The sequence below is a fragment of the Dipteris shenzhenensis genome, chromosome 19, assembly GCF_047967505.1.
Source record: "Dipteris shenzhenensis isolate YYH24624 ecotype China chromosome 19, Dip_SZ_1.0, whole genome shotgun sequence".
NCBI lineage: Eukaryota > Viridiplantae > Streptophyta > Polypodiopsida > Gleicheniales > Dipteridaceae > Dipteris > Dipteris shenzhenensis.
This window is the reverse complement of record NC_141614.1, coordinates 18710968-18723612: the sequence shown is the minus strand read 5'-3', so window position 1 is coordinate 18723612 and position 12645 is coordinate 18710968.

Below are 12645 nucleotides of genomic sequence, written 5' to 3'. Positions count from 1 at the left end.
ATCATAAGTGGAGAACCATTCCCTGTGGGGAGTAACATGGAATGAAGCACCGGAATTGAAAATCCAATCCTGGGACTATGCACCATCTGAAGTGGTAAGCAAGTCTGCAGGTAGACTAGACATGAAGAAAATGTCATTGTCACTATTATGAGTGACTGCATTAATCTCCTTGATATTCATTTTTCCTTTTTCCTCCTTGGGACTCTCTTCCTTATTATTTGCACCCCAATTTGCTTTTTTTTCTTATCCTTTTGATCTCTTTTCAGCTTGTAGCAATCCTTTTTCATGTGGCCCTTTTGGCCACAATGGTAACACTCAATGTTTTGTGCCCTGGATTTGCTACGAGACTTCCCTCTTTCTTAGGACTTCCCCCTAAACTATGATCTACCCCTTTGCACATTTAAGGCTGCATCCATCTTTTTGCCATCCATAGACTTCCATCTAATCTCCTTACTAGCCAATAAGCTACCCACAACATCATCAAACTTTAGGACTTCACCAGGTGGAGAGTTATTGAGAGCTATATGGAAGGTATCCCATGAGGATGACAATGAACGTAAGAGGGATATTGACTTAGTCTCCACATCAAAATTCATCTTTTGAGCCTGAAGCTGTGGCTGAAAATAATATTGAATTCATTAAAATGAGAAGCAATGGAGACCCCTTCCTTCATCTGCAGCTCATTGAATAACCTCTTTATGAGGTAAACTTTATCAAAGACAGTTTCTTTCTCATAAGTGGTACATAATTTCTTCCACAAATCTTCCGTAGTCTTCTCATTTACTACTGTGAAATAAACTCACAATAGACTTTGCAGATGAAGTCTAATAGTAGACTTTGCTAATGCATCCAATCATTCCAATCATCCTTAGACATATCCACATGCTTAGCTTCAATCCCTACCAAGGGTTTAATTTGCTTCTTTTGAATAAGAACATCCCTTATCTGTTCTTTCCACAAAGAAAAGTTTGTCCCATCAAACTTCTTAATGTTAAAAAACTCCTTTTTGGACATGGAAGAGGATGCCATGATGCAAATAAAGCAAAATCCCAAATGTTAGAACTCCTAAATCCTAGCCGATGAATGGGAAATAGGGAGTTAACTCTTGCAATTGAATTGTAATAAAAAAATCAAAGGTTTGAATCTTTAAATGGATTTTTGACAAAGAAGCATGCGATTTGACATCTCAGAGAGATGGAACTTCTTCGAGTCTCCATGGAATCATGCAAGAGCTGATAGGTAGGGGTACACAAAAGTTTAGGACCTCCTAAAACCACTGGAGCTGACAGATCTACGAATGGTTGCTTCAAACTTCAGTTTTAACAATGTGACAGAAGAACATTGCAGTGAATCGAAAATCCAATGAAATGATCCCAAATTCAATAATGAAGGGGTTTTCAAACTCCAAAGTGCAATGAACACTAAAATCAAGCAATCGTTGCCTCTGTAGGTCATTCCAGACTCTCCAATTCCAAAATCACTTGTAGGCTTCTTTAAGGTTCCAATACCACCTGGGCATCTCAAACAAGCAACCACATGCTTGCTCTATCCTCCCATAAAGATGCAGGAGCAGCAGACTAGGCATGCACGGGCTCAACAACACTGCCCACAAGCATTATATAGACCACCCGGCCTCTGATACTAGATGAGAGTGCTCTAAATAGAAGCAAAACAAAAGAGGGTGAGAGAGGGGGAGATCCAAAAGAGAGCCACACAAATTTTGGTGGGTGCAGAACACCCTAATCTTTTATGTCATCCATATATATATTTGTTTGAGTATTGTACATAATTGGGGTTAAGGCACAATGGTCTTTAATCCCCACAGTTGCAAGGTCTTTAAATCAATAAGATTCTATATATTAACATGCTTATATACACTTTTTTCAAAAATCCATAACATGCAATCGAAAGCCCCAGTGGGTGTCACACCAAAGCTGACATTTTTGTATTTTTGAGTAGAAAAATAACATTGCGAGTGAGTTAAATCACATAATGTGGCATTAGAAAATAAATTATTTAGTTCTCCTTACATATGAAAATTTAACTTAATTATACTTAGAAGGCCTCCTCATAAATTACATAAATTAACCTTAGTAAGGGAGTACTACTGCTCACAAGCCTCTTTTGCTTGTTTGTCCATCAAAGCTTTGGTGGAAATGAGATTCAAAAATTGAACACACATCTCACTCTATGAGCTCAATTGCCACATGAGGAGCTTGAAAAGGATTCCTTACAGGAGAAAGAGGGGAGCACATAGCACTTTTGGACTTTTGGCTGAGAATGTGATTAGAGTTGGAGCAGAGTGTTTATGAGGGAGCCCAAGGATGAAGGCTTGAATAAGATGATGCAACTAGAATGGGAAGCCCTATTGCTACACTTCCCTTATTTTATAGCATTCAAATTCCATGGCAATTGCCAAACGCTAGCAATTTTGGAGCAATGCTCTCTCTAGATTGCAAGCTTTGTAGCCTAAAGCACCACTGGACTCAAATTTTAGAGCTAGGTCAAATAAATTGGAGCAAATCAATGTAAGCATGATTTCCAGACCACGATAAGGAAGGCTTGGAATTTTATCAAAGGATAAGATCAAGCTATATCGACACTCGTACCACAAGATGAAGTTAAGAAATAGATCGGGTCTAGAGTCTTTACTACAAGAGTAACAAATGAATATAGAGGATGTGAAAGTAATTGTACTAGAGAAACGTTCTCTAAGAAGAAAGACATCAAACTCCAATGAGCATTGGGCAAAGAGCATTTCATGAAAAGGAGAAAGAATGTAAGAAAGGGAGAGTAAGGAGCACAGGGAGGCAAGTTTTAGAAGGAGCTATAAGGAGCCAATTTTTTAGGCCAGCTAGATTTTTAGGGAAATCAAAGGGCAACCTTAATTTTTTGCATGCACTTAGGTTAATTCAATCTAGTCACCATAACCTAGCTTAACCTCATTGATTCATGGAGATGAGGTATCTAATTAGTTGATTTTCCATTGCAAGTTCTTTAGGGGTACATAACCTCATTGATTCATGAAGGAGGGGAGGGATCTAATTGATTGAATTTCTATTAAATGTTATTCTATCAATACAAAAAAGCTCAGCTTAATATGCCCCCCTAGAGAACATAAAATCAAAATTCCTATTATAAAGAAAGCTCAACTTATATGCCCCCTGAAGAACTTACCTATTATAAAGAAAGCTCAACTTATGTACAAAAAGTTGTAACAAAAAGCCCAGCTTATATACAAAGGGCTCAGCTTATATACAAAGCTCAATTTATATACAAAGGGCTCAACTCAGCTGGTGAGCTATGTGTTTTGTCGACATAGGAAATATTAGCTCAGCTTGTGAGATAGGTACTATCCGAAAATTCTTACTTAACACTCTACTCAGCTACTGCTGGTGAGTCACCCAATTATTCTAAAAATGACCTTCATCTCATTTGGTTGCACTTGACATTACAAAAAATCCCAGAAGATCATTTCTGTGGCATGGTCAACTTAGCTATGTGGTCGATGTAGAATCCACAAATAAACATAATCAGTGTAGGACTCAAATGTATCTCTCAAGTGGAATGAATCGGGTAGATTTCCCATCCAATTAAGGTCCATTAGCATCTTAGCCACTCTATGGTCATGGGAGAGAACTACGACTACTTTAGAGATAGCTAGTAATAGGAATCAATTGAAAGTGGGACATAGCCAAGGGGTGGAGACAAGGGTCGAGCAAGAGGAGGGTGGAGCAAGAGATGAGGGTGGAGCTATGTGAAGTCAACAAAGGTGGTAGAGATGAGGGTAGAGCAGTGTGAAGTTGACAAGTGCTGAGAGATGAGGGTGGGAGACAATGGAGTAGGAGACAAACATGGGAAACAAGGGTGGAGCTATGTGAAGTCACGAGGGTGGTAGAGACAAGGGCAGTGTGAAGTCGACAAAGGTGGTGGAGATGAGGGTGGGAGATGAGGCTGGATCAATGCGGTCGATGAGGCTACATGGCACTTAAATAGACAGTACCCACTAGGCCACCTCGATGAGCTTGTGGAGCTTCTAATTAAGCTATTTTGATCAAATTGCTACTAATTAGCTTCCTTTAAATCAATTCAAAAGGGGGCACTTCATTTTGACAAAGGGAAAGTACAAATCTCTAAACTCCCTTTGACCGCATGGACAAGAATGTGATTAATTGGTGGCTAAAATTTTGATTAATTGAAGATGGCTCATGATTATTAGGATGGTACCACTGAGCCTCTAGTCACTGCATTGGCTTGGATTTTGATTAATTCAAGGTGGCTTATTAAGATGGCTCATGATCATTTGGATGGAGCCACCAGGCCTCTAATCAACGTGCTTGCTTGGATTTTGATTAATTTAAGGTGGCTTATCAAGATGGCTCATGGTTATTTGGATGGCACCATCCGGCCTCCAGTCACCGCACTCACTCTAATTTTGATTAATTTAAGGTGTATTATTAAGATGGCTCATGGTTATTTGGATGAAACCAATTGTCCTCCAACCATCGTGGTGGCTCAAGAGAGTTGCAAACTTTGTTGATAATGCATAGATGACAAGGGGCGAGCTGAAGATAGATGACACGATAGAATGTGGATAGCTTGATGTACAAAGACGTAGTAGAGAGACAACACAATTAGTATTAACTACAACCTGCACTAAAATAGGACCAATGCAATGGTTGCACAAGAAAATACATTTTCCATAGTTTAGGATTAACTTTTAACCACTTCTTTTAAACTTGATGCAAAATATATGATCGTGGGACTCCAACAAGGTCTCACGTGATAGCCAATTAATGTAAATACATTTTCTTTGGGTTAATTAGGAGTAGCTACAACCACCTCTAAGAAACACCACAGTGGTCACACCAAGCCAATGTCAGCATGGTGGTCACGAATTTATATCAGCATGGGAGAGCTATGCGTAGATGACAAGTGGCAAGTTGTAAGTAGTTGACAAGATAGACTATGGAGAGTTTGCACAAAGATGAAGCACATAGACTGCATGAAGGAGGAAAAAATTGCTCATGTAGTAACATGTGTCGAGCTCTGTAATGTTTAGAATAGCAAGTTTTGATAGATTGTGTCTCATTATTATGCCATAAGACAATCATTCCACCCAAATAAATAACCCCTAAAATAGTTCGTCAATTGGCTACACTCAATCGTGCATTGACCCATGCACTAAGCACCAATAAGCATGACAATAGCTCACACATAGGACACAACAACAGCTCACACATAGGACACAACAACACCACAATGACCACTCTATGGGAGATCATCATGTTCTATGAGTTTCCAATGAAGGCTAGTCCCTTCCTACTCTCTAAGTTCTCTCTGGGACTCAGACCATGAGGAATCAAGTAATTTTTAACCCTACGTAACCACATGAGGAGACTTGCATGATGCAAAAGGTATGTAAAAACGAATGAGGCAAGTAATACATGGAATTGAGCATTCTAGAACATTAGCATACAAAAAAATGTTCAAGAAGTAGGTGTGGGAAAAGTATCCATGGATAATGGAGGACTAATTGTGGTTTACGTGGAGTACGCATAGACAAAGGGAGAGATATGCACAAATGAACATTCTATATGGAGCAACAGTGAGTGAGTGTTGACTAGAAGAAGACTAAGCCACCTTAGGAAGTCGACAGAGCGTTCCTTACTTGTATCCTATGCTCATTGATAGGAAACATTATTCACACAGCTATCAACAACTATTTATATACTTGGGCCTACATCCCCTTGTTTATAATGCAACTCAATAATATCTTAATTCACTAGTCTATTTCTTCATTCTTCATTCCACATAGCATCTCCATAGGGTCAACACTTGCTTGGGTGTAGACAATCACATAACTATTTTTGGGGCCATTTTGAGGCCATGATGCAATGCACTCGTGGTGGGTGAAAAGTTGAATTTTGCACAGGCCTGCACTCTCGCTAGAAATTTTCTCAACATCATGGTGTAATAATGAGACACAATCTATTTATTTTGAACACCACAGAGCTTGACGTATGGTAGCTCTACACTACATCGTGCAACTCTGCACTACTTTGCATAGCGCAGTTGACCACCTATTATCACGTAGCCTTTTGCCATAGCTTTGCCACTTCTCACTAGGCAGCACGCCCATGCAGATCATTAAAATTCAAGGTTGGCTTCCAGAGACCACTGCGTTCATTCTTGATGTAATAATGAGACACAATCTATCATTTTGAATGCTATAGTATCGCAATCTCTGGACTGCTGACCACCTTTCATCATGTAGCCTTTTGCCGCAGCTTTGCCACCCTCCACCATTGGGCAGCACAATCATGCAAATCATAGGTCGGATTGGAGAGACCACCACGCGTTGGCTTTTGGCATAATAATCAGATGTAATATATCATTATGAACATCACCTCCTGACGACATATTGCCCATAATTCAAGGTTGTCTTGGAGTGACCAATTGCATTGGTTCTTGGAGTTAGAGCTCCATTACCTATTTTTACGTATTATAGGAGGAGGTTTATGACAATCACTGCACTAGCAAACAAAAGGAGATCTATGACAGCCACTGCACTGGTTCTTAGAGTTATATATTTGTGTACTAAGGAGAATGTATTTCCTTGTGCAACCAAGCAAAATGCAATTGATGATATGGCCCTTGAGGGGTCCCATTTAGGAGCAAGGGCCATATCAACATGACATATCTATCAAGTGGCATCCTGGATATTATATAATGCATGTCGATATGGCCCTTGCCCCTAGAGGGGACCCCTCATGGAGGATATCCAAAAAGCGAGCCAAGAGCGAGCCGTGAAAAGTGAGCCAAGGAAAAAAATCGAGTGAAGAAATCCAAGGAAGTCAATTTCTCAAATGTCTATGTAGAAGACCTCCCCAAAACATTTAACAAAAAATTGGTTTAGAATTTGTGAATTTTGACATCACTAATGCATTTGGAATGCTCTAAAACCCCCAAAATGACTTTTGAATCACCAAAATTGGACTCCAGATGAGAGAGAAATGGCATGCTTAAAGATGTCTAACATCCACAAATTGAGTGCGTGTTAACACGCGGTCCTTTTTTGGACCTTTAAGAATGCTTTAAGCATGATTTTTCATGCTCATCCTCCACTTCCAATAATGGCTTATAAATGCCACAAAAGGACCGTGTGTTAACAAAAGGACTACGTGTTAACCTTTTGTGGGCCTTTAGGCATCTTTTAGGCATATCATCTCTCTCTCATCCGAAGTCCAGGTTTGGTGATTCAAAATTCGTGTCGGGGGTTTTGGGGGACTCCAAACGCATTGGTGATGTAAAAATATATATACCAACTTTTTGTTAAATATTTTGGGGGGTTTTGTGGTAGTATGAATGCATTTGTGGCCTGATTTAAGAAAAAAAAATGCCCAAAACTACATCATCATTGACATGGCAAGTCAAATGGAGAAGTATAACAAAAGAATAAATTTAAATTATAGATCATCCACCATGTAGAGTGAGGATGCACATTATGCTGTCAAGACGTGATTGATATTTGTTATATGTGGTCACATGTGAATGAATGTAGTTGCTTTGTGCAAGGAAACTTTGAACACTTATAGCTTTAAAATGCACACACACACACACACACACACACACACTTATGCCTCCTTAGAAATCTAGCATAATGAAGATCATAGACCCACCTAAGAAAAATGAAGGAGGCCCCCTAGGATAATGGAACATGGCATTCTCAAAAATTGACGAAAGAACCAAAAAGTAATCGTTGGTGAATTACCCTTAAAAAATCAAATTTCTGCCCCTAAGAGGGCTATAGCAAAGGAGGAAAGGGACCCCCAATGAGGACTCGACTCATGGAATAGGGATGATCCACCTTAGGAACATTCGATTATAGAGCAAAAAACTAGAAGATAGCACGAAATTAATTGAATTAACCCAAAGGGGGATTATAGGAAAAGAGGGGGTAGTAATAATAATAATAGAAAGAGATACCCCTAAATGGAGTGTCATGGAGACTCTAGAAGTGCAAAGTACATGATAGTGCGGTCTTAATGGCCACAGTTCCTACCCTTGAAAAACCCCCACAATAGCCAGCTGGCCCATTGAAGCAAAAGGGGATCCAAAAGGCCTTAGGCTTCACACCCAAAGCCCTAACCTTTACCTTGATCTTCCTCCCAAGAGAATCTCGTGGCCCAAGTAGGCGACCTAGACCTTGAAGGCTTGTCATGAAGGCAGCGGTAGCTGACAGCTCCATGTAACGTGCCAAACATCTCGAGGGAGACCTGGGGAACTACACTACTGCATGTAGATTCAAAGGAGATGGGTAGCACACAGGTAAGCCTAGTCTCTCCCTTTTGGAGTAAAGCATCAAACCCTTACCACCCTGGATGAGAGCTACACCCAACCTCGACGAGAGCTCATAGCAGCTCAAGGATATCGAGAGGGAAGATCAAGAGATTGGGCACCCAACCGCTATGTATGCTCATTGAGCACAGGGGGAGAATGTGATATCGACCCCTTCCCACTTAACATTTAGGAGCTTCTGCATGCATTAGCTAAACAGACGATGTGAATAGGAAACTCGGCCCTTGAGTAGCAACTTGTACACAGAGCAAGAACGACGGGCCCCCCCAAAGATGAAAAACATGTCTCTTGCGATACACTCGAGGACTTTGAGAAGGAGCTCCACTCGGTTGGGAGCATTACCTCGAAGTCCCACGCTAGACTTGGAAATGTGTATAGTTTTCAAAGCTCAGCATACTACAAAAGCTTTGAAAATTGTATAATCTATCTTATCATTCGAATGACGTATATATGGCCATGGTCTATAGCAAGTCCTTTGAGTCCTGCTCCGATTGGTGGAGTCTGAGTCTGCAAACTGGGACTCGGCCCCTTGAAACCCTCCACTACCTGCTAGATGGCATACAAGAAAGGTTACAGGTATATACAGGAAAGCATCAAGGAATGGCCAAGATGCCACGAGATGCTGGATGTGGACTCAATCTCAGTCCCTCACTACCTAGTGGTCGTCTTATTAGCCAATAATGATAATGTTGGGGTGATAGCCCTTTGCTTTAAGCTCCTCTGTGTATCCATTTCCACTCATCTCCCAGGATTGTTGGAGCCCAGAACACGTTCCTCACCCAACAAACTCCTCTGCCCATGCTTGGGCCTGCTCATAGTAGAGATCTCTAGCCCAGGAACTACCCACATAGTGGCAACTAGACTTCGCTTGAGCTAGGGGAGATTTAGAGTGCTTAGCAATCACAAGGATATGTAAGGCCCTGACATGGCCCCTTGGATTGACATGAATATGGGAATGACAAAACACTCAGTATGTTGCCTTTATGTTACGATAGTTGCATTTACCAAAGAACTTGCATGCAAGGTTATAAGAAAGAATGGATGAGTGCCAAAAAATGCACAGGAATCCTCGTGTGACGATGACCATAGTCACAAACAATAGAAGATGAAAAGAAGAGACCGAAAAGGTGGTTATATATTCTCCAAACACCCTCGTAACTTGTGATATGCAATGTATGCATGAAGTCCTATACTAACACATAGATTATGTACGCGAATGGACTGATGCCATTGATGGATGGACTGCATGAGAGATAACAAGTGAATTTTCTCCCACTTCGCAACACAGCTCATACCTCAAGTCTGATCTCTCGTATACTACGATAACTAAGCTTGCTAATCCTGCTTGGAGCAGAACTAGTACTATGTCTCCCATGATCGGCCTCTAAGGGATGGACATCGACCTTAATTAAAGATAATGTGACATTTTTTGTTGTCTAATTAGTGTCAAGAGACGCGACTGTAATTTACGTAGCCGGATTTCTTGTTGCACTACCTTAGGGGATGGAGATATGCATATGGAACAACCCACAACTCCACAAGCAACTTAAGTGAAAACAATGCAAGAGGTTGGCAGCTTCTCGGTAGCTTGGACATTTTGAACCATTCTCATGATTGTCCCTTCATCATCTTTCCTCATAAGAGCCTTCATTTTATAATAGACGACTAGGAGTACCTTATTCATACTCGAAAACACCATTTCTGATGTCTAGGAATAAGATAATAGTAGATAATCTGGAAATCAAAATTAGAAGTCCGTGGATATGACTAGGACACTCATGCTGACTTCTTGTATGGAGATATAAAGCTCTTTAAGGAGACTTTTTCAATAAAGATACATGTAAATGCTCTTGGACTAGAAAAGAAAATGTCAATCTACAATGAACAATGGTTTCCTTTTCTAAAAATTGGAGTGCTCTATAAGAGATTGATAAATATTATTGTTGAATAGTCCTCTCACTCAACCTGTTATCACTTTTTCGACCTACATACTACTGATATGTCTTCCTACTACAAACCTGTTGAAGGAGTGCCTAGGTATATTTATCTTTGGCAGAGTTAAAAAGAAAAGGGAGGAAGTACTGCAATATTTTTGAAAAGTGTTCTTTAATAGACCATTAACCTGGTTACATTATCATTGGGTGACATTTACATTAGCAACACATGATATTTAATAGTTTGTGGAAAATTTTTAGATTCAACTAAGAGTTTGTTGCATTTTTTAAACTAAGAGTAAGACCCATGATGGCATCATTCTTTGACTGCACTCTTCCAATTTAACAAAAGGTTGGGGTTGACAAGGATAACAACTGTGGCGGGGCCGTGAAGCTTGCAGTCCCATTGTGCATTGTATACATGTTCTAGCATGCTATGCTTGTGGATGGATGCAGGTGAGTCCAGTTACTTACCTTGACTTTCTGATAATAGAGAAGAAAACTGAAGAGATGCATACAAACAACTTAGACCAATGTACAATGGTCCTTGGCTCAAGCACACTTTCCAATGAGGAACACTTTTTGATACCCCTTGGTTTCTAGCACTTTTTGAAATTTCCTTAGAAGTTCCATGAGGATAGTACCTTTTTGGATATTAAACTGTTCAAGGTAACCTGGTTAATGTTAAAAACTAGACCAATTCAATGGATGTTCTTGGTCAATCCTTGGTTTAAATAGATTGGAATTTGGACTGAGAAAACTATAAGAATGACAATGTTTGAATTTTGCATTTTACATAAAAATGGTAAAAAGGCTTTGAATTGATGAGCTGATACTAATTATGTCTCTGCAATGGATATATATGATCTCCAACCTTGGATGCAGGATACATCACCCTCACGCACCTATAAAAGGATGGAAAGCAATAGAAACATGGGAATGGGAATGCATTGGATATGATAGGCTTTGTTACATATGAATCAAGAGTGTATAGCAGGGAAGAAGTAGATTACATTGTCTTAGTAGGTAACACACACCGTTACAAGCTTGTGGGGATAATAGAGATCCTAACTTGATGGGTTTGTTTCTGTCTTCCATAGGCACCTACTTGGTTCACGAACGTCAATAAACTTGGGTATGAGGATCCACTTCCAGCCCCCTCACAGGCATGGCAAGCCATCATGACCATGTTTCCTCAAGGAGTCCATAAAGCTATAATTTTCTTGGATTCGTAGGAATTAAAAGAGCACCCATATTCCGATCGATTATTGGTAATGTAACTATCTTTCAATGTCTGGTGGAAGGTTCTGTGTGAAGATTGTGGGAGAGAGGGAAGGAGTCTCACTTGCGGCTTTCTCACATGCACAATGGGGGAATACACACAAAGGTGGAGGCTGAAAACAGTTTTCCTCTTCTTAGTTGTGAAAGCCAAAAGAACTCTAGTACAAAGAAATAGAAGAACCCTATATGTGGGTCTCAAACCAAACTCAACTAACTAAGGTGGCATACTAACTGAGCCACGAAGTAGTGTAGATAAGGATAGCTGTCATCCAGCTATTATTCGTGGGCGGTGTACCAACCGCATCTCCAACTAACAAGTCGGTGACATAAATGCACAACAGTCACCCTGGCATATCGCGAGTGGAGCTCGATATCTCAACACTCCCCCTCGAGCTCAATCCCAATTCCTGCACACCAAGCAGGTCTCTGAACTTGCACAGCTTCTCTGCGCCCAATGCTTTCGTGAATATGTCAGCTACCTGATCCTCTGTGCTGACATAAACTAGATCAATAAGACCTAGTAAAACCTTCTCCCGCACATAGTGATAATGCACCTCAATGTGCTTTGTTCTGGCATGAAAGACTGGGTTCTTTGCCAAATGTATACTACTCATGTTGTCACAATAAATGACAACTGGCCCATCTGTAGACTGATGCATATCATAGAGTAGCTTATGCAACCAAGCTACCTCACATGCAGCCATTGCTGCACCCCTGTACTCAGCCTCTGTGCTCGACAAGGCAACTGTAGGCTGTTTCTTGCTGCTCCAAGTGACTGCAGCACTCCCAAAAGAGAACACATATCCACTGGTAGATCGTCTATCAGAAATGCTACCAGCCCAATCAGCATCAGTGTATCCATGCAACTGTATCTGAACCCCAGCCTCATAAAATAGTCCATACTGCAATGTGGACTTCACATACCTGAGTATGCGTCTAGCCGCATCCAAATGCGGTTTCCTTGGAGCCTGCATTAAACTGACTTACCAACCCAACAGCATAGCTCAAATCTGGCCTGGTAATAGTCATGTAAATCAAACTTCCTACTATGCGTCTGTACATAGTAGGG